The following is a 22,461-nucleotide window of genomic DNA, read 5'->3' as shown; positions in this document are numbered from 1 at the left end:
GACTATGTCATTCCATTGCCACACTTCGAACGCTGTAGAGCTCCTGTTTTTCAGTCTGCCACATTCAGTGACTTTCCTCATTGCATTCACAAAGGGGGGGAAAGAAATATGGCAGCAGCAGCAGCAGCAGCAGCAGGAAGGAAAAGGTGGGAGGAAGTTTATGTGTTCCTGGAGATTATTTAAAACCTCAACATGGATCTTCATGATCTCTCTCCCCATTGTACCTCTTCTTCCCCCAAACAGCTATAGAGGCAAGGTATAAGCAAGCATGGCTGCAAGCCATACACTTCTTAGATTTTTGTTAACCTCGAACCTTGCCTCCCACTGTTACATCTGACTAGAAATGGCACATCTACCAATATTTGCTGACATGCCTCTGTTTAATGCATGCCAAAAATACACTATGTTTACTTACAGATACCCTGAAACACAAGAAACTAGCTCAGTATCTAGCTCAGTGTCATCTGCTAGTAGCAGATCTCCAGCGCTTCAGATAGTGTGCTCACTGCTGAGCTACAGTCTTTCCCTGTTTCCGTATTTTGTGTGGGCATGAAACAAGAGATAAATAGTAGTGACTCGTTCCTACTTTTTATAATGTAAAAGGGTAAGTTAATGGTTTGGTTGTACTGCCTTTATTAAAGCGAGTGTACAATAGTTGGTTAAGGATTAAAAATTGCCTTTGCCTAGTGACTGAGCAATGACTTGCTCTGGGGCTTTTCTCTTCTTTTCCTTCCCACATCTTCCCACATGTACCTCTAATTATCTGCTTATTTTCATAGAAAATTAACATTTCTTTTGCTTTTTCAGATTCTTAGACATAAAATTATGTGGTTTGCAAAGCTTTCAACTTAATTCAGTTAGCTACCATTTATTAGTTAAAAGATTTTATACCTAGCTTTGGGAATTTAACTCCCTGTGTATTTTGGAAGGTGTAGTATTATTATTTCAGAACAATGATACTACTGTCCAATTAGTATATAATCAAGGCCATAGTATGTGGTCTACAGTTACACAGCATATGCCCTGATATCTTCTAAGCCAAAAGCTTTCTATAACCATTTCAAGGAACTGGCCCTGGTGTGGTTTTCTTTAATAAATCATATAAATGTCTCAATTATGGTTTGGTGTGTTTGTCTTTTATTAAGAGTAATGGCAACATGGGTAATACTGAATCACCATCATCACCATCACCTCCTCTCTGAATGTTTCAGTTATTAGACAGCTATACACATTTCCATGTGTCCTGCAAATGCAATAGGCATATTTCTAACAGTCCAGGTGGGTTGTAAAAGTTGTCATTGTGAGTTAGCAAAATACCAAGTGGAATGGTTTAGCACAGAAATAAAAAGCTGGCCTGAAAAATGAATCTTTGCCTATATTAGTGGCAGATGCATGTGTATTTGGCAAGCCAGAAAGCCAGAAAAACAAACTATGAAGATTGCACCTAGATGGGAGGTAGAAGGGATCCAATATATGTGAAAAAGTTGTCGGGGAGGGGGCTCTCATAAAAGCCATATGGGAATTTTATTTTACATATTTGTTGAAGCCAAATCAGGTTGTCTGTTTCATCTACTCGGCTATATTTTTTCTTATGATAGGTTAGATGCTGCTAAGGGGTTTTCTTTAGAGGATATTGTCTGATGTGCCATAGTCATTCTCAAAGTAATTCTGTGCAATTACAGGTCAAACATATGTATTCAGAAGTAGGTCCCACTGAATTCAGTGGGGTGTACTCTAGGTAAACGGTCATAGGATTTATAGTGACAGTTCTGAAAAGATGACTAAGTGCTTCTTGCATCTAACTATATTCCATATAGTTAGAACAGACCTCGCAAACAGGAACAAGGATTGCTGGAGGAGACTGAAGAGAGTGAGCTTTTGTCTTTTGGAGTAAGGCTGCTTGCTTGCTTGCTTTTCTGAGCTGTTTTAAAGTTTGATAGATTGATAGCAGGCCTCAGGGAGTGACTGAGTGTTTTGCTAGAGGCTTGATTGCTTGTCCTGATTACTTTTCTTCATTGCGGGCCTGAGGATGTGTGTGGCTGATTGCTCTGTCTGTGGGAACATAGGATCTGAGGGGGAGGAGTTACAGCGGAGAGGAAGCCAGGCTGAGGGAGGAGTTAACAACCAGCAGCAGTCAAACTTAGCTCAGTGCAGAGCTTGGGAACTCACCATCAGACATCACAAACAGGGGCGTTTGCGAGGGAGTGTAAGGGGGAGGCCCCAAGTTCTGTTTCTTCGTGTGCATAGGACCAGAGACGTGGAGGGGGAGGGAGCTGCTGCAGCGACCTGTAACATCTGTGCCATGTTTGTCATTCTTTCAGAGAACAAGCAACAGTACACTTGTAGCAAGTGCAAGCTGGAAGAGAAGGTGCAGCAACTTGAGGCCCACCTAGCCACACCTCAAGCAACAGGACAACGTGCAGAGTTACTTGATAGAGTTTAGTTGACTAAGATTGAGCACACAGATAGATAGGGCACCCCCAAGGTGGAGAAAGATTGCTCATTGCAAGAGTCTAACCCCTGGAGGAATGTGACGCACAGGACAGTCACAAACCATTAGAATTGTCATTAGAGTTGCAAAATCACTTCCATGCTGTCACCTTGGACACCGATTCTGGGCTTATTAGCAGTACATCTGAAAAGGATCCAGGAGTCTTGGTGGACCGCAAGCTTAACGTGAGTCAACAGGGTGATGCAGCAGCAAAAATAGTGAATGCTATTCTAGGCTGCATCAGCAGAAGTATAGTGTCCAGGTCAAGGGACGTAATAGTACCACTCCATTCTGCCTTGGACCACACTTGGAATTACTGTGTCCAATTCTGGGCACCACAATTTAAGAAGAATGTTGACAAGCTGGAGCATGTGCAGAGGAGGGCAACCAAGCTGGTCAAGGGTCTGGAAACTAAGCCTTATGAGGAGCACTTGAAGGAGCCGGGTATGTTTAGCCAGGAAAAGAGGAGACAGAGGAGATATGATAGCCATCTTAAGGGTTGTCACACGGAGGAGAGAGCATGCTTGTTTTCTCCTGCTCTGGAGGATTGGACTCAAACCAATAGCTTAAAGTTGCAAGAAAGGAGATTCTAACTAAACATTTGGAAAAACTTTCTGACAGTAAGAGCTGTTCAGCAGTGGAACAGACTCCCACAGGAGGTGGTGGACTCTTCTTCCTTGGAGGTTTTTAAAGTAGAGGTTGACTGGTCATTTGTCATGGATACTCTCGCAGAGATTCCTGCACTGCAGGGGTTTGGACTATATAACACTTGGGGTGCCTTCCAACTCTTAAGATTCTATGATTCATATACTAGAAAGTATATTCCAGGGTTGTTCTTTTGGAGAGGTTTCTCCATCCCATGCAGCCATATAAAGGACAGAGCTGATTCTTTTTGCTCCCTGCAATGAATTTTCTTTTTCCTCATGCTCCAAACAGAGTTCAGAATTTCTTATTCTTAAAATAATAATTTTATTGTTTGTTTTGCAATTTTTGGATTGTAAGGCTGCAGGCAAAGTCCTGTTTATTTTTTATCTTTGTATGGAGTTTATCCAATTAGACATGTAATAAATAATGGCAATGGATATTGTTGTTGTTGTTTACTTCTGCTGTTTTATATTTGTATTTAATTCTCTCCTGCTAATGTTTATCCCAACATGAAATATTTCCAAATAATCTTTTATAAATTAACTATGAGATAAAATTGCAGTAGTCTCGAATGATTTCCCAGGGTTTCAAGAAAAAAAATATGTAAAAGTAAATTGGTTGTAACCGGAGATACAGCTGAGTCACAAGTTGTTTATATCAATACTTTTGGCTCAAACTTGTTATCTAGTTACTGTGGCCTGGAAGTAATTTCTTGTTTGAATCCCCAACTAGTTTTTTTTGCTTCCAAGAAATAGTATTTTGAGGTTCAGCTGAGAATACCTTTGAAGTACAGTAACTATAGAAGTGAAAGTGTTACTATTTCATTCACTCAGCGGTAATGATGCCAAAGCATGTGTGAGAGACTGAGCTTCGGAAGCTGTGTAACGGGTGGAACTGTACGTATCGATATTCAGTCCTTAGTTTAAAAAGCCTCATTAAGTCAGCGTTACCTTTCAATTCATTTCTGAAATCTTTCATTTTAGATGAGAAACCCATATGCAGAATCTAAGAGGCTTACTCTCTTACAAAGAAATAAGGCTGCTAAGCTGCTAAAAATCTCAGTAGCTTAATATAAATGTTCAAATAAAAAAATTAGTAATTTTAACTGTATAACCTTGAAGTATAATGAAAATAATAATGAAAGGCTAAGATGAATCCTAGTGGAAATGCACTTGGGTCCTTTTGGAAAGTAGGATAGGGGCAAATCCCTTGTGCACAAAGCGAAGAGTTTGGGGATGGGAACCAGTGGAGTATTTTGGGATAAGCCCAAAGATTAATTGATGTATGAAGAATTCTGGTCATAGAATGTATCTTGTACATTTTATTCATAGTTTCTAGAGACTTGATGTTGATTAATTAATCTTTTCGGTGAGAGTGCTAACTTGGCTGTATAGCTTTGCCAGGTCCATACTGTATCTGATTTATATGTTGTGCGGAAGCAGCATAACAGACTAATTTTGTTTCCTGTGCACCATGCCTTTCTACCTTTCCATGTCTTGCCTTAAGGGGTGAGATGTATACATGGGAAGTGATGTGTTCTCCCAATGCAAGGCCAGAGGGCACCTTTCCCCCCAGATACTGTGTCCCTACCTCCATCTCTTGAGCAAGAACCACATCTCTGGAATGCATTGAGGAGTTATTCATTGCATTGGAAAGAAAAAAGTATGCTAGAAGTGTGGTTCTTTTACTAGGAACATTTCCCATTTTTGAAAAGTTTTCATTTTATTTATTTATTTAGGAGTGTGTAGGAAATTCACAAAGACAAAGCTATAGCTGTTTATAATTCAGAGTGTGGGGGGCAGGCAAACGGGAAAAGACGTTCCTGTTGGAATGTCCCACCCCACTACATGGCATCTACCAGAAGCTGCCCTGTGAGAAGGAATCCAGGAGATGCAAGCAAAAGCAAGCCAGGTGGCTGCTGCCACTGTTGCTGGGCTTTACTGACTGGCTGACTCACCTTGTCGTGGTGAGTGGCCCTGCACGTTCCTATGACCCTTGTGAGCGAAGCCATTGGGAGTATTGTACTCCCAACAGGGTGCCCCAAGGCAGTAAGGTCGAAGGGGAGTCACTTACGGACACATTGTTAAGACTGTGTTCATGGAAGACAATCTTACTCAGCGGCCGACAATATTCTTGCAAGGATCTTAGCAAACCGTCTCGTAATAATATCTGAGGTGACCCTTCCTGAATCCCAAAATGGTTTTTGGCCTTCTAGGGGGACAGTGGACATGATTTTCACTGCTCGACAGCTTCAAGAAAAATGCAGGGAGCAAAACCAACCCCAGCATATGGCGTTTATTGACCTGACGAAGGCTTTTGACACTGTAAATCATAATGCCCTGTGGACTGTCCTTCTGAAAATTGGCTGCCCAGATAAATTTGTAAACATCATTCTGTTCCTCCATGATAATATAACAGCAACAATTGCAGATAACAATGGCTCTCAAAGCGAACCATTCACAGTGGGATCATGTGTTAAACAGGGTTGTGTTATTGCCCCAACTCTATTCATTATTTTCATTGCCATGATCCTACACTTTGTCGAAGGGAAACTCCCCACCGGAGTAGAAATCATATACCAAACAGATGAAAAGCTCTTCAGTCTGAGCAGGCTGAAAGCAAAGAGTAAGGTTACTGTAACTTCCATCATAGAGCTTCAGTATGCTGATGATAATGTAGTGTGTGCACGCTCAGAGGATGACCTCCAAACCATCCTAAATATCTTTGCAGAAGCTTACGAAAAGCTTGGCCTATCACTCAACATCCAAAAAACCAAAGTGCTGCACCGACAATTACAAAATAACCCCTCTGCAGTGCCACAAATCCAACTCAATAGTGTAACGTTGGAAAATGTCGATCACTTCTCCTACCTAGGCAGTTATCTTTCCACAAGAGCTAACATTGATGCTGAAAACCAGCATCACCTGAGCTCTGCAAGTGCAGCTTTCTCCCGATTGAAGTGCAGAGTGTTTGAGGACCAGGACATTCTCAGGGAAACCAAAATGCTTGTTTATAAAGGTATTGTACAAAGCTACCAACCTTTCTATATGCTTGTGAAACATGGACCACTTATAAACGCCATCTCCAACTCCTCAAAAGATTCCATCAACTGTGTCTCCGAACATTTTTACACATCACTTGGGAAGACCGGCGAACAAATATCAGTGTACTGGAAGAAGCAAAGATCACCAGTGTTGAAGAAATGATTCTTCAACATAACTTCATTGGACTGGTCATGTTGTGTGGATGCCTGATGATCGTCTTCCAAAGCAACTACTCTATTCCAAACTTAAAAATGGAAAGCGTAATGCTGGTGGTCAACAAAAGAGGTTTAAAGACTGTCTCAAGGTAAATCTAAAAAAAATGTAGTATAAACACTGACAACTGAGAAACACTGTCCTGCGAGCGCTCCAGTTGGAGACCAGCCTTTACCAAAGGTGTCATGGGCTTTGAAGACACTTGAACTCAGGACGCAAGGGAGAAATGTGCTAGGAGGAAGGCACGCTTGGCAAATCCACACCGTGATCAACTCCCACCCAGAAACTAATGTCCCCACTGTGGAAGGACGTGTGGATCCAGAATTGGCCTCCACGGTCACTTACGGACTCATTGTTAAAACCGTGTTTATGGAAGACAATCTTACTCGGCTATGAGTGATCACAAAAGAAGCAGCAGCTGGGCTATAGTTATTTCATAACTGCTTATGGCATCCCTTTATCTGCATAATGATATTATACATTAAGCATCTTCAAAGTAGTACTAAAATTTCTTTGTAGACTGTTGTCTGCTTCATAGCCACTATGCGTTTTATAGGGCAACACTACAATAGTTACTATTGATGTAAAAATTGGGGTTTGGCTTTTGCTGCCAAACTCCCATGGGACTTGGAGTCTTCTAAGTCCATGATCACTCAGAGAATAATGGATGGAGGCAGGATCCAGTGGAAAGCAAGGTAGATACTTATTTTTCTGTTGCAACAGAGTTCCTTCCCCTCTTTGCAAGGAGGGAGAGACCCAAAACAAAAGTGTGCAGGAACCTTTAAAGACTTTTGACATTGCCCAGCCCCTTAGCCAAAGACTACCCTAAAAGCATCATACATACATCACAGGAGAAATTCTGTCTGCCATGATACCTGTTAATGATTCCTGATTGCATTACCTGGGCAGCCTGGCCATTCTTTTGTGATGGTAAATACTTTAGTTTCTGAATCCAGGTCACAGGCTCACCCTATTCATACACAAATACATATTTAATACAGGATTTGAAGGATTTGTAAGTGAAAAGACAATGGGAAAGCTTTTCCCATTTGCTTCCCTTACTGCAGAAGAACATTTGAGGTCATTGGGAGAGTCAAAATGGCTTCAGGATTGCTCTGTTGTACTATTTCAGACACGTGGTGTATATACTTATTATATATGTGTGCATTTAGTCTATATTTGACACCTTCGAATTCTTATAACACTGTCCTAACCAAAAAGTGACTTGATTCCAAACCAGAGAGCTTACATTGGATAGTAACTGTAAATTTGGAGGCTTAGCAGCAGAGCAGCAAATGCCTGTCTGTTGCTTTGTGGAAACCTCTCTTTTGAAATGCTGTCACTTTAAGAGAAACGTTTTTAGCATATTGCTTTTCTAAAGTACTCTAGTATAAACACTGTACTGGAACATTTCATTAGCATTTGGAGAACAATAAAGAAACAGAGAGTTTAATAGGCTAATATGTTTTAGTGGCCTTAGTAGAACCCTACTTAACACAGTGGGATTTTCTACGGCACACAGAGGTAGGAAACTGTTCTGTATACATTTACTGTGTGGAACTTCCTCCTTCTGGGCAGCATGTGGTTTAGAGCAAAGAGAAATATCTTTCCTCCTGCAGCTCACCAATGAAAGAAGCATTTTTAAATACGGTGTTTTGAGAGCGAGATCTAAATTTGTCCCTGTGAGGGTCAGGGGCCAAACAACACGGCAGTACTTCGAAAAGAACAGTTTTTCAAAGATAGAGGTAATACGAGATAGTTTGAAATTTTGCAATTGATTTGACATGAAAAACCATTGTGATGCCCATTGAGGCAGGCTGTCAATATTTAAAGATATAAAAACCCAAGTCCAGAGGCTGTATACCTGTGAATACTGGAATCTGTGGATCTGTATATCTGTGAACTAAATGAACTACTTGGCTTGATCTACAAGTGTGCTTCATAAAGATCAAGAAGATTTAAGACATAGTGAGAAAAAATTGGGAGGGGGCACACCATAGAAGTCATTAGATATAATATGACTTCTGTACTAGCTTGCTGAAATGCTACCATGTTCTGGTGATGTACTTAAAGCAAGATTCACATGGAAGTACTTGGATTAACCGGGACGCGGGTGGCGCTGTGGGTTAAACCACAGAGCCTAGGACTTGCCGATCAGAAGGTTGGCGGTTCGAATCCCTGAGACGGGGTGAGCTCCCGTTGCTTGGCCCCTGCTCCTGCCCACCTAGCAGTTAGAAAGCACCTCAAAGTGCAAGTAGATAAATAGGTACCGCTCCGGCGGGAAGGTAAATGGCATTTCTGTGCGCTGCTCTGGTTCGCCAGTAGCGGCTTGGGCATGCTGGCTACATCACCCAGAAGCTGTACGCCGGCTCCCTTGGCCAATAAAGCGAGATGAGCGCCACAACCCCAGAGTCGGTCACGACTGGACCTAATGGTCAGGGGTCCCTTTACCTTTACCTTTTACTTGGATTAACTGTGATCTTTATGAGAAATTATTAAAAAACGGAGTGATGGTAGGATTGGAGGTGTTTACTTAAGACAGTAGCTGTGAAGTACGACTACCAAATTTTGAATGCAGTATCATACAAAACATTCTTTCCTTTCTGTGATTAATTTTTCTATTTGTTAAAAGATCTGCATGTCAATTTAAGCATGAGCAATTATAAATGATTCTGCATGTTGCAGAATTAAAACATGAGATTTGATAGCTGCTCAGAAGTTGACTGGAATAAAATTTAAGAGATCACATTTCAGTGTGGAATTGAGAGACATTAACTTTGAATTTGGGTGTTGCTATTCTGTGCAAAAGAGTAAGTTTAACTCATAGTTTTGGATTATAGCGGTAATATTCTGGGCAATTGTGACAGTTTCCAGAAGGGAACTATTAAGTGCCTCTAATGGGCTGCTTCATCTGAGTTTGCTTGGGTCTCAGCTGCACCTCAAGATAGAACCCCTCTCTGCAAGTTCCTTAAGATCTCCCAAAGTTATTTTCTTCTGTTTTGTTTCGCTATTTAGCTGTGGTTATTTTGAAGATTTATTCTTTGGGCCAATTCTATCTATCATCTATCTAATCTATCTATCATCTCTGGAACTTACCATGAATAACTTCCTCATACTCTAAGATTGGCAATGGTGCCTACCTGGAAGGTGCCAGAACTGAGTTTGTGCAAGTTCTGACACACACACACACACACACACACAAATTCTAAGAGCACATCCCCATTAGCAAATGTAAAATGTGAATTAGATGATGATGGATATGTCTTGAGCAATTCCCACTACAGTGTTGCCCGGAGTAGGTAAGGAATGCATCATGATATGAAAAAAATTCCAGGATTGCCTGGTTTCCGGAATAAGGTTGTCTATGCAGACATGTGCGTAAAGAAGATAAAGGCTAGTCATATGAATGGGAAATGTATTATGTGAATTATTTATTCATCCTAATTATTTCTGAGATAGCAACTGCCTCCTTTTTTAATCTGAGCATATCATCAATTAAACCTGCATCATCACTTTCGCAGACCTGTTTTCACATTAGGTGTACTTTTTAAGTTAATAAAATTAAGAGTTATCTTGGGCAGAGCACTAAATTAATGTACTACAATGACATGACACAGGAATGGGTGGTCTCTGGCAACATTCAGAATTAAGGTTCCATCCCTGATTCTCCCCATTGTGCATCATTCACTGCACAGTTGGTTACTGATTACTACTGTTGAATCAAATATTTCCAAAGCATTATGCCTGTCAGGGGCAAAGTTATGTTAGGAGGTGATCTTCTGGGGAAATTTCAGGAGTTGGATACTTTGCTACAACTATACTAAGGTTGACTCCAGGGATGGATGGCAAATTTGGCATTTGCAAGGACTCCAAAACCAACAGAGTCCACTGGCCTAACAAGTGGTAACACTTCCACTTTGTTACCCAAAAAGTATCCAAAAAGTCCGATGCAACCTAAGAGCATTCTCGTTTTGCATATTCTGCCTCTTCTAGGTCAGGGGTCCCCACTGAGGGTGCTGTGCTCAAGGGGGACTCAAATCGTAGTGCTAGCACTGTTTGTGCAAAAGGTGTTGCAACAGCTGTGAATGCTATTAGTATATTAAATAGTTTTAGTTGTTTGTTTTTTAATTATTTTTGTCGAGAGGAAGGGCACAACATTTATTTATTGTATTTATATCCCACTGTCCTGCTAAGCAGCTCAGAGAGAGTTCATGTGGTCAACCATTTTAGCAGTGATAGTGGTTAGATACCATTATCATCAGCGGTTGCTTGTCTTATTTGTCAAATCATAGAGCTGGAAAAGTGGACAAAGTCATGCAGTATCAGTTTTCTTTTCAATTGCCTTGCAAACTTTCTTCAAAGAAGTAAGTTTCTTCCAAGCAGAACGTTATCACATACCCCCTTGTTAACCAATGCTAGTTTGTATTACTTTCTTGTATGGTAGTCCCTGTAGCAGCAATCTCCAATATGGTGCCCTTCATACGTTTTGGACTATAGGCCCAGACAGCATGGTTTATGGTCAGGGATTATGGGATTTATAGTCTAATGCATCAGGAAGGCATGAAGTTGAGGGAAGTTGCTGTATGGCTTACCCAGCCTTGTCCAACATGTGTCCTTCCATATGTTTTGGAATTAGAGCCATACTGGTTAGGGCTACTGTAGGTTGTGCTTCAAAACATCTGGAGATCACTAGGTTGGGAAAGGCTGCTTTCCCTCTATTTAAAAAAAAAAGAACCATGTTTTGTCTCCACGTGCTCATCACTTTGAAACATGCAAATATGACCAAGACCACCAAGTGAATAATTCAGTGAAAATGAATTTCTGTGCATGCTTACCTTGAATTCCTTAAAGAAATTGGAGTTCTTGTTGGAAATACACTAAAAAGGATATACCAAGAGCTCAGGCCACAGGTTTCAATATAAGGAATAATTCCTACTCGAGAGTTGAACAGAAAAACGTATATATTCTGCTAAGAATAACAGTTTGAAGCTGATAGTAGATTTAAACACAACGTGTAAGTACGATAGTTTTAAGGTAAAACGTTTAAGTACAGGCATAATGTAGTTTCAAATATGCAGTGATATAGTATAGAGGTACATGAAATACCAGTACACAACAATTATTTTGTACAAGTCTCAATGGCAGTCAAAAGGAGTCCATATGGACTCCTTTTGACTGCCATTGAGACTTGTACAAAATAATTGTTGTGTACTGGTATTTCATGTACCTCTATACTATATCACTGCATATTTGAAACTACATGTACCTCTGTACTATATCACTGCATATTTGAAACTACATTATGCCTGTACTTAAACGTTTTACCTTAAAACTATCGTACTTACACGTTGTGTTTAAATCTACTATCAGCTTCAAACTGTTATTCTTAGCAGAATATATACGTTTTTCTGTTCAACTCTCGAGTAGGAATTATTCCTTACCTTGAATTCCTGACAGTTTTCTTTAATATTAAGGAAGTTTTTAGTTAGGATATTGGCGGAGGTGAGGGAGGAGTCCCTTTACTCATTGCTGGCAAATGGTAGATTTTGCTCAAGAACATAAGAAATGTTTTCATGGATCAAACCAAAGCTCCATGTAGTCCAGTTTTCTGCCTCTAGCAATAGCTCAGGTTGCTTATTACAGTATTGAATTTCACAGCTCCCCGCCCTGCTTTTTGAGTTTTCATGAAATATAATTTTCTTCTTTGCATTGTTTTAGTTTTGCCTTTCATCGCCTTGGTTTTTCTTTCATGATTTGTAAAAATGTTCAGTTTGACGAACATTGTACCAGTTTTCAAGAGTGACAATGCATTTCTTCACCTGTTATGTCAATAATTATTAATAATCATTCCCAATTACATATTTCCTTGGTTTTCCAGTAACACTATTAATTTTCATCCTGTCATGACAATTTTCATCTAAATAATTTTATTATTATCTTTATGCACTTCCTTTGTTGGGACTGTGTGAAAGCCTCTGCTGGAATCCAAACAATTTATGTCCGGCACATTTCCTTTATCCACCCAGTTTCTCACTAATGTACAACACCGATCACACTGAAATATTTATTTGTGTTGTAGCAGAACAAATGTAAAGGTGCTGCTATGATTTTATGGTGGAACCCTGTTTATCAACTGGTATTATTATTTTATGCATTGGTGGTAATTTGAGGCACGGGAGACAATATCATTCAGTATGAGAAACGGGATTGTAAAGATCACGGCATTATGAGAAACAAATCCTAATGCTTTCTATGTTGTGACAACATGGAGATTATAAGGAAAACTCATGAAATGTATTGAAGCTCTCAGAATTTCCGTTTCATTTCTGCCATACAAAGAATTTATATCTTTAGCAAAAGAATTATTTGGGCAAGGCCTCTCAAAAGCTGCATGCTGTCAACTGTTCCTGTTCTTTGGGAACATAAACAGGATCTAGGGACAGCTTGTGCAAGAAAACAGTTGGAATAGGGAATATTATAGCTTCTCTGCAGCCAACTTGATTATCGTCATCACCCTGTGTACGAGGAAACTGTCAAAGAGGCATTGTGAAGAATCATAGAATCGTAGAATTGTAGGATTGCTTGATTCTACCTCATCAACAGCTGTAAGAGTGGCTTAGGATATTTCACAGCCCAAGTCCAGTTCCTTTTATGCAGCCATTAAACTTAAGGTTTCTTGTTAATGTGCTGCATCGCAATGGACTTTCTGAACAGCTCCTTATTACAATCTTAATATCTTGAAAATCTGATATTGATTTAACAGTTGGACACACTTGTGAAAGCAACCATTAAATATACATTATAGTAGTCTTTTATAAGCTGGCACCCTCCAGGTGTTTCCCCCCACACCTCCCATCAGTAATGGCTGGTGTAGGAGGAGGTGTGGTTCAAAATGTGAGTGGCAGGTTGCTAAAGGGTGCATTATAGCCTCTGTTAATGTCTTCTTGCATTCAGTTCTGAAACTTTAACTGTTACTACACCCTTCTGCATGTTTACTGCTTAAATAATATTTTTTTAAAAAATACCTCAGTGATGAGAATTTATCTGGGGTAAAAAAACAAACAAAAAATACTTCATAACATTAAATGAGTAATGTCTGACAGTGGGAACTGGGTTGGTCAATGGAGCAGTGTGTTGCAGAAGATGGTACAGTCTACAAATTAGTACTTAACTGAGCCCAGTGCATTTAGCTCTATTTAGTAGTTCTATGTGTCTCACTGCATGTGGGTGTTTTCATCTTTGTTACAGTCATGTGTAAATATCCTACTGAATTATGGGAGAAATTTTAAGAAGTATTAGCTAATGCATGTGATTGAGCTTCATTGAAATTACAAATACAAGAACAGAGCTTTTTATTTATTTAAAAACTCCATGCCCCACCCTTCAACATTATTCTCTAAGAGTGGCTGGCAATCACCAGCATAATTAAAACAATAAAGCAACATGTCATGAAAACAGCAGAGGTACACTCACTCATCACAAAGAGTACTAAAGCTAAATTTCAGTGTTTGTTTTTTTAATCAATCTTAGCATTTTTAGATATCCAGAACAAGTTTACTTTTTCACCTTTTTGTCCTTCAAAATTACAGCTCTGGCTTATTGTGTAATTGCATCTGAAGAGTCAAATATTTGGAAAAGTTTGCAGGTAATAGTCTACAAGAGGCTTTGCCTGGAACCTCCAAAATCTTGCTGGACTCCACATCATTCCTGATGATTGACCATGCTAGCTGGGGTTGATGAGAGATGGAATCTAACAAAATCTGAAGGATGTGAAGGCTGGTCTACAGCTTTTGGGGGGAGGTTTCTGACCTTGACAAGTGATCCATGAGGTCTTTCTCTGAACATAAATTGTGTTGATATTTAGTCCTCTGGTGGTTACCGGTAATTATAAAGTGGAGACAAACCATGAGTCTGGGTTTGGACATAATTTTACTCGAACCATGGCTTAGCTCTGGGTAGCACAGCATCAGCAAGGCTGCGGGAGCAGCAGAGCAGCCCTAAATTTGCTGCGAGTACCCACATAATTGTTTGTTTACCCTTAGCCATGGATTGGCTTAGCATTGCATGCAAATTGAGAGTGTGTGACCAAACAATTGATAAATACTATTAGGAAGAAACAAATAAGGAACATGTTTTTATAATGCAAATGGCATAGAATTGTTTAAACAAGGCTTGCATTTTACATTATAGTGGTATGATTTTGCCCATCATGTAATGCCTCCATGGCATTGGGGGGAAATGGCTTCCCTTAGTTTCATTGGTTCCTAATTATTCAAAACTGTGCAAATGATACCAAGTTGTTTTTGTTAAGGAATAACTTGGTGAGTACAATATTAATAATTCTAATTTGTAATTCATGAATCACTTTATATAGCACTGACCCAAAAGTCGACTGGTTTGGTATTTACTAATAATATATTTTGAATGCTTTTTTTTTTAAAAAAATGATGGATCTGATGATTTACATACATTTTTCACAGATACTTTTTTGGTGAAATTTCTTATTATATATGTCTTATAGGGAGCTTTAAGAGCTGATCATGAAATTAACACTATACTCCTGAGCTGCTTTTTTTAAAAAAAAAATTAAACATGAAAATACTTACAACAAACAATCCCTATATAATCCCCAAGCTTCTTTACTAGTGCCTGTTACATCCTAAGTCAGCAACATAAAAGATAATGTTTCCCCCCCCCCCCTTTTCCTTTCTTTTTCTTTTTCCAGTTGCAACTGCATTGCCAATAATTATTAAACAAAATGCAGGATTCGCGTAACAGACTTTCAGTGTGGAAAGTTAGTATATGGAAACCAATTTTGCTTCATTCCTATGCCCAGCTGCACCAGTTTACATTTCTCTGAAGTCAATATGCACATGATTGCATGCAAGATTTCAGCCTTAAATGCTGTAATTTTTAGATTCATGTGACTCTGGGTTTGTGGCGACATGTGGTTGACTGTATGAGGGCTGTCTTTGTGTGTTTAAGGAAGCTGTAAATGTACATTACCCAGCACATACCCACATTTAGTGCTCCACCAGTAACTATTTCTTTTTCTGTAGACCAGAAAATGAATGTACCCATTGGAAACTCTGGACATAAATGTGTAATCTCATGACCACTTCACCAGGAACATTATCAAGCCACCCTGTGTACCCCCACAAGGTTGTGGTTGTATGAATTGGCTCCCTGTAATGTCTGGTGGTGATGCTTATGTAGGAAGCATCTTTGTTTATAAATATTTGTAAATGTCTTCTGCCATGTTTTGTTGTTGTTGAATTACAGATAGTAAGAATCTAGTTAACATATTGTAACATTTTGGGGTTTATTTCTTATTTTATATTCTTTCCCTTCTATGTTTTGCTTGGTTTTTTATGTATTTTTCTTACAGACATATAAAAACCATGGAATCCTACTATTCCTATATTTATTTTTCTTTTTGTTTATAGCATAATAATCGCTGACACTTTTAACACCACCATTCCAGTTGTGTTATCCATTCCTGTGGTTAGAAAACCCAAACCCTAAAACGATGCTGCTGCTTCTCCCATTCTCTTGAAGAATTATTCTGTAATTTTGCATTAAAAGTGAGGCTTACAACCAGTTGTTTTGAACAAAAATAGTAGACTATTCAACATATTTTTCATTTCTATGCAACAGTTTGAAATTTAAAGATTCTATAGAGCAACCTTTTAAAAAATTGGATTGTGGGTGTAATCCACATCAACAATGAAGTCAGCAGCAAATCTATAAAGCTTGAAGATATTGTTTGTGTTGCCTGACACTATTTAAAAGTGCAAACTCTCTTTTATTATAGTTTCGTCCCAAAATGTCCATAGCTTTGTTTTGTTTTTTATTGCTCATTCCTCCCACAATCATGGGTATGTAATTTCATCTGTCTTTTTTTAATTGTTATGCCTGATTCTTTTAATAAGTTAGATTGTTGATATAAAGGTGCAGGAGAATTTTTTCTCTCCCTTTTTTGCCACACTATTTGGAATCCTTTAATGTAGAGCTGTATTTTTCTGTTCTGAATTGCCTTCTTTATTTCCTTTCTTCATTACAAACTACTCTGGAAAGAGCTTTTCTAACTAAAAAAAGAAGAAGAAAAAGAAGCTATGCTTGACTGATAATGCATTGCTTTGGATGGTGAAACATTATGAAAGTTTAATTTTTAATTAAATCTGAAATAGCAATTATAACTGAAAGAGATTTTAACCTGTTTCTTTTCAGAGTGCCTGAAGTTACATTTTAGATGCTGAAATCATTGCACCTTAAAAACAAAAAAGATTGAGCTGCACTGCATTCTTGTAAGTAAAAGCTTTTTTGGTACCTTTTGTCAGTCTTTCTTTGACACAAAACTGTTAGCATAGTAACTAGACTTGGGGGGCAGCGGTCAGGCTGTCCTTGAATAGGATTTAGGAATATTTTGTATATAAAACACACATTTTTGGAAATCCAAATGGTGCTGGGTTTTTAGTGTGCTTTATGTCAGACCCTAAATTGTTAATCTATTGTGCTGGCTGTTTCAAATTTGATTAGGAATGGTGTAGAGCTTTTTCTCCGTTGACATATATTTTCTGTCATCCTGTCACCAACAATTCTTGCACTTTGGTACAAGGAAGGATAATATAAAGTATCAGAATGGCATCAGAAACAGTATTCTTTCCCCTTTGTGATGTCAAAATAATTTTTTGTCCTGTGCTGTAATGAAAATAAAAAAGAAGAAAGAGCTTCTTGTGATACCACAACAGAATTCAGATGCCTCAAAGACAACTGAAGTTGTATAATTCCTTGTGTGTGCATTGAGGGTACTTATGTGCATCGGTGCCCATCTGATCTATTGTGGCATAAAACAGTCAAAATGGTATTTCTTCCCCCATTTAATAAGAAAAGAAGCTATTTATAAAAACCCTATTATTCTATAAATGAGGAATAGGCAGACTTCTGGCTTGCAGAATCTTCTTTGTTTTTTTACTATAACTCCAAGGTCTGCCAGCTGGAGCCTGGTGCAAAATAGTGGCTTGGGGTGGAATAATGTTAGAATTAATGAACAGGTTGCCCCTGACCACATTCTCAGCTCAGGGATGTTATCAGGACCAGAACTAAGTGCATAATGCTTTAACACAATTTGTTGATCTCTGGTTTATTGATACTGGATAGCCATTGTTACATTTATTAATCCTGTATGCTTACTTCGTTCTTCACTTGTATCAGTGGTTTATCTGTACACAACTTAGGGAAATAATTATTATTATAATAATAAATAATTATAACAATAATTCCTGATTTCCTGCCCCATTTCTCGAAGGAGATCTTTTTGTTGTTGCTTTTGTTAGTTTGGACTGGGGAGTTGGAAATCCTTTCAAATTTTCAGCAGATCATCCATGAGATCATCTGCAGATCATCCACAGTAGATTCCACTCTACCTTTTGTCCTCCCCTGCTAAGAATCCATGATCATTTACTAGTTTTAACAGCACACTGAAGAACTATCACAGTGCCTCTCTTAATTGTTTTTCACATGATCATGCAGTAATCTACCTTCCTATTATAAATATAGCAGTAGTGTATATCTACATGCACTGTTTTCTATTCATCCCTGATATCAATGTGGCCTGTGCGTTGCCCTCTTTCCCATTACCATCTCACCTCTTCTCTTGAACTCGTATGCTTGACTTTCCTTTTCCTTCCTTCTGGCAGCCCTATTGTTATCTTTGTCACTTCCAGTATATACTCCTGACTGTGGTCCATCATCTCATCTCCAATTACTGATAATTTTCTAACCCATGGATGGGTTGGCTCCACTGTATACAGCAGTGGTGGGGAATCTTCAGCCCATGGGCCTAATTAGGTATGACAAGGATCATAATTTGACCTGCAAGGTCATTTCCCCCAAGCCACACACATCTGCCCCACACCTGGTAAAAATGCAGCTGCAAAGAAACAGTTGGGAACCTTAAAGCAGACTCCTAATTGTTCCTTGGCAAATAGGGCTTGCATTTGGTGCCTTTTGCGTTTGGCACCACATGTAAGCCCTGTTGGGATTGTTTCCATTTGGGAGCTTGTAACCTGCCAAAAAGTGAGATTTGCAAGCACCACTAGCCAGCTGTTCTTTGCCTGCAAGGGTTGATTTCATACCATGTAGACAGAGGCAGCTGGGTTTGCAGGCATCACCAATCTGTTTGGTGGCACTTGCAAACCCCTGTGCAAAACCCCACGTTGTTCGAAATCAACTGAAAATCACTTGTTTGCTTCGCCAGATTACATCCTTGGGTGATCCCAGATACTTGCCTTTTCTGTACCTTTACCAGTTTGTAGGTGCACAGTGCTACTGGTCTCATACATTGGTATGAACCTGCTTAGCAATATAGGAAGCTGTCTCATACCAACAAGTAATACCACCCATCCACCAAGTTTGGTATTTTCTACAATGACTCATAGTGGTTCTCTAGTAGTTTCCCCCCATACCTATCTGGAGATGCAAGCATTGAACCTGAGACTTTTTACAGTGGTAACTTGTGTTATGGACGTGATCCATTCCAGAGGCCCGCCCGTAACGTGAAAAGTCCTCAACTCGAAGCGCCGTGTCTGCACAGGCGGGCAGCACGATTTAGCGCTTCTGCGCATGTGCGAGCGGCAAAACACAGAAGTAACCCATTCCGGTACTTCCGGGTTGCCGCAGGACGCAAGACGAAAACACACAACCTGAAGCGGATGTAACATGAGATATGACTGTACATGCACAACATGTGCTGTACTGGTCAGCTGTTGTCTTTCTCCGTGTTATAAAGTTGCAAAGTAGAAACTGGCCCTTGTTTTTGACTGGTATGCTCAAACTGACAATTACAGGCAAGTGAGTTGGTCAAATAATAGAATCCATCTTCTAAATTTAAGTTTAAGTATAAACAAAATTGTAGTTTAAAGTAAGAGCTTGTGAAACACTGCAAACTAGCTTGTGTTTCTCATTAAAGATCAAAATGTACAGCTGGATAATGAAACCCAGAAAGTTCTAAGTTCTTCCCAAGTTGCTTTTTTATTGCGCACTGCAAACTGTTATGCTTCAACAGATATGAGTTTCCTCCTTTAAACATTAATGAATTTGCTTTGGAAGTCAAGGATACCACATACTTACAGGTGCATAACGACCCATCCTATATAGAATGCAAGCCAAGTATTGGGCAAACCATGTCATTTTCTGTCCAGACTTCTCAACAATTATACCAGAACAAAAACAAACATAAAATAGACCCAAATCTGTTCATTTTTGGCACATAACCCATTTGTGTGCATGCTTGTACATGCTTGTCAAAGGTAGCAACATATTTTACACTGTAGTGTACTGTCCAGATAGTGAAGCATATGCAAAATTTCTAGTACATTGTTTTCACTCCTGCAATCCACCTAAGCTCTTGGAAGAGAGTTGAATATAAATTTATTTAAACAAACATAAAGCTTCTCACTTTTAAATCCTGCAAAGAATAGAGAAATGGAGGTGCTATTGACAATTGCAGTTACACATAGATTGACAGCCTTGAGCCAATTCTTCCAAAATGTAATATTGTCTTTATTAGACAATGAAATAAAATAAAATCTAGTCCTCAAAGCGAGATGTTTTTGGAAGGGTTTACTCACTAGGCTGTATCTTATAGAATGTAGATGCTGGGGGGAATAGATGAGGGTGCAGAGGTTAATGCTGGCTGAAGATGGCATGCTTTGATCTAATTAATACAGTGATCAACAATTTAGTGACAAAAATGTGGATGTACTGCCATTATTATAGATTGATCAGAACAGCTAACTGGACAGGGTGTGGCAGCAAGGGTCCTGACACCACCAGGGTAGGCAGAAGTGGTATTGTCTCAGTGGCTTAAATGAAGGGGTGGATAAGTCATTATAAAATAATCATTGGAAAATATAGTTAATACATCAGAAGAAATGAATAATATTCAAAATGGCCTTGATAGAATGGGAGACTGGGCCAGGACTAACAAAATGTAGTTCAGCAGAGTCAAAAGCAAAATTATGCATGAGATAGCAAATGCACAAGATAGAATATGTGTTAGTAGTATGACAACAGCTACAAAAAGGCTAATATGATTTTGGCTACATTGAATCATGCTACTTCAAAATCATAGGCAGTAGTAGTTCCACTTCGTTCTGTGGTAGTCAGACTTCATATGGAGTACTGTGTCCAGTTCTGAGCATTACGCTAAAACAGGAATGAGTTCAGAGGGAGACAACAAATATAGAGGTATGGGGGGGGGGGAGGGGAAGCGTATGAGGAAACATGGAAGGACCTGGGTATTCTTAAGTTGGAGAAGAGAAAGAATGAGGAGAAACATGACAACACTCTTCAAATCCCTGAATTACGTCACACAGGAATAGACGTAATGGTCTTAAGTTACAGAAGGATATATTTTGTTTCAACATTAGCTGAAATGTCTTTTTTATTTATTTAAACAATTTGTATACTTCTTAAATCACAGTAATATCTAAGCTATGACAGGAGACTAAAACTGAGTTTAAATTTAATCAAGACTATAAAATCAGAATTCCGATAAAGGCCTTCTGGAATAAAACAAGTCTTCAGTAAGCACCTGACATTCAACAGGGAGGGACCCTGTCTGACTTAAACTGGAAGGGAGTTCACAAAATTGGGACCATAATAAGGAACAAATGTCTCCTTTTGAAACTGAACCACACACTTGAGGTTTGACATTACGAGCAGTTCGGCAATGGAATCAGTTACTTTGAAGGTTCTCCTTCAATGGAGATCTTGAAGGAAATGTGGGACAACCATTCTTTGGAGATGTACTAGCTGTGGTTTTCCTACATCAAGCACATGGTTGAACTAGATGGCCTTCAAAGGCCCACTCCAACTCTTTGATTCCATGACATCAGTAAGGGACCCTAAGGAAGAGGAGGGAGAAATGAAGCAGAGCAGTTTGGGCTTGGGAGACAAAGATGACAACAAATGGGGTGTAACTGCGTGGAGATGCAATGCAAGCTTCTCTGTTCAAGGTCATTTGGGGCCATCCCCCATTGGACCCGTCATGCTCTGAGAATGGAACAATGAAATGTAATTGCATAAGAATGTACAGAGCCAGTGATGAAACTAAATAAGAAAATGTATGTCTTAGCCACAGGGAGAGAAGGCTGCTTTGAAGTTTTTCCTTTATTTCTAACTGAAATTCATTATGAGCAGATGTTAAAATTTCTGTCTTGGCATCTGGGTGATCCCATTACATGGTAGTTCTTATGTAAGTAGAGGAAAGCTTGTTAATTTTTTAAAAAAATAATTTGTAAGAACTTTTATTTTTGTTAAAGCTGGAGCATTATATCTTATTGAGAAAATATGGGGCAAATTGTCAGCTCGGGCAAATCAACTAAGGTCTACTGATCTTCATGGACTATTGTCTGGCTGAGTTAACTCCTCTCCCTCATTCTGGGTATTATGCAGCACCAGATGTCCTAGGTGATTAACAGGTCAGTAGCTGAAGAATTTAAAAGAATGCTATTAAGAAAAAGCTATTTAGTATGAACACTACTGATAGTGACATCTATGCACTAAGGGGAGCTGCTGCTACTCCTGTCATTGCAATTACGTATTTGCCTCTTGGATTTCTTGTGTACTGCTAATGAAAAATGCCTGTGTTTGGCTATACTTTACAATATGAAGTAATGTTAACTAAAATTTGATGAAAGAAAATCTTAAAACATAAGCCAATAAATTGGTTTTTTTCCTCCCAAGGATATATCATGGGACTTAACTATGAGATCAAGGAGAGTGCTTTTTCACAGTATTAGTTTAAGATTTGAAATATTTTTGCTTGATTTTATAAGTTACAGGACAGATTCTGAAACTAAAGGGGTTGGAGACCTGTATCTGATTTGGACCCTGATTCCATTCTGGTCTTTGTCAATCTATCGACTTGTTCTGCTTTGTAAATCCATAAACATTTAACATGGATATTCACAATGAATAAGCAAGTTTATAAACATTTGTAACTCATTATTTGTAAATTTGGATGAAACAAGGTTATAGAGAACAAAACTCATTTTGTCTGTC

General features: G+C 39.0%; 1 protein-coding gene across 44 annotated transcripts in view; it reads left to right on the top strand.

Annotated features, from left to right (window-relative positions):
* Window positions 1–22,461, top strand: part of ZBTB20 (zinc finger and BTB domain containing 20) — a 513,065-nt gene that overhangs the window by 164,621 nt on the left and 325,983 nt on the right. For 41 of the 44 annotated variants that reach the window (XR_014546995.1, XR_014546996.1, XM_083609064.1 and 38 more), the window contains one exon: window positions 16,624–16,700. The exons of the other annotated variants lie outside the window; for them this stretch is intronic. The gene's annotated coding sequence lies outside the window, so the exon portion shown is untranslated. The remainder of the gene's footprint in view (window positions 1–16,623; window positions 16,701–22,461) is intronic. 44 annotated transcript variants of the gene reach the window in all.

Source organism: Podarcis filfolensis, assembly GCF_964270895.1.
Source record: "Podarcis filfolensis genome assembly, chromosome: 4".
Lineage (NCBI taxonomy): Eukaryota > Metazoa > Chordata > Lepidosauria > Squamata > Lacertidae > Podarcis > Podarcis filfolensis.
The sequence above is the reverse complement of the archived record's forward strand: the minus strand, read 5'-3'. Positions and strand labels throughout refer to the sequence as shown.